The sequence below is a fragment of the Cherax quadricarinatus genome, chromosome 15, assembly GCF_038502225.1.
Source record: "Cherax quadricarinatus isolate ZL_2023a chromosome 15, ASM3850222v1, whole genome shotgun sequence".
Lineage (NCBI taxonomy): Eukaryota > Metazoa > Arthropoda > Malacostraca > Decapoda > Parastacidae > Cherax > Cherax quadricarinatus.
This window is the reverse complement of record NC_091306.1, coordinates 19,501,144-19,501,983: the sequence shown is the minus strand read 5'-3', so window position 1 is coordinate 19,501,983 and position 840 is coordinate 19,501,144.

Here is an 840-nt window from a genome sequence, read left to right as displayed (position 1 = left end):
CAGTGTACAGTCGTCTGCATATGCATGTGATTCTGGGATGAGATGAAGAAGGTCGTTGAAGTAGACGTTCCATAACAGTGGACCAGCACACTTCCTTGTGGGAACGCTTTGCCCCAATAGGATGCCTTGCTGATTCCGTTCCATTGAGGACTACGTTAGAGATCTACCATGAAGGTAATCACTGAGGAGACATAGCGTAGAGCCTGCAATTCCCAGTGCTTGAAGTTTTGCTAAGAGGCCCTGGTGCCACACCCGGTCAAGCGCCAGCAATGTCAGTGCTACCACACAGCTGACTTTGGATTCATCCAGTGACTGGTGCCACTTAGTGGAGGTTTAACAACAGATCAGCAGCAGAGTAACCTTTCCTGAAGCCATATTGACGATCACAAAGTAGTGAGGTGGTAGTCAAAAAAAAATCTGTCATTTGTCTTGAGATTATTGTCTCAAGGATCTTGCCAGTGATTGAAGGAGTGACACTGGTCTGTAGTTGCTGATTTCTGCTCTGCTCTTCTTTTTTGTGAACAGGGACTACATTTGCCTCTTTCCATGGAGGAGGGCCATTTACACTGTACTAGGCAGTGCTGAAAGATGCGAGTTAGAGGTGCTGCTAGCTAGGTCTGCACATCTTCTCAACAATCTTGGGCTCAACTTGTCTGGGCCCACAGCCTTTTCTTGGTCAAGTGATTTAAGAAGGAAATGCACCTCCTCCTGCCTTATTGTCACCACTGACAGTTTTGACACAGTTCTTGCAGCTAGCCAAGGAGGGTCCTTGCTGGATCAGGAACTTGCATTTTGGTAAGCAAAGTGTTCAGCAAAGAGGTCCGCCTTCTCTTGACTACT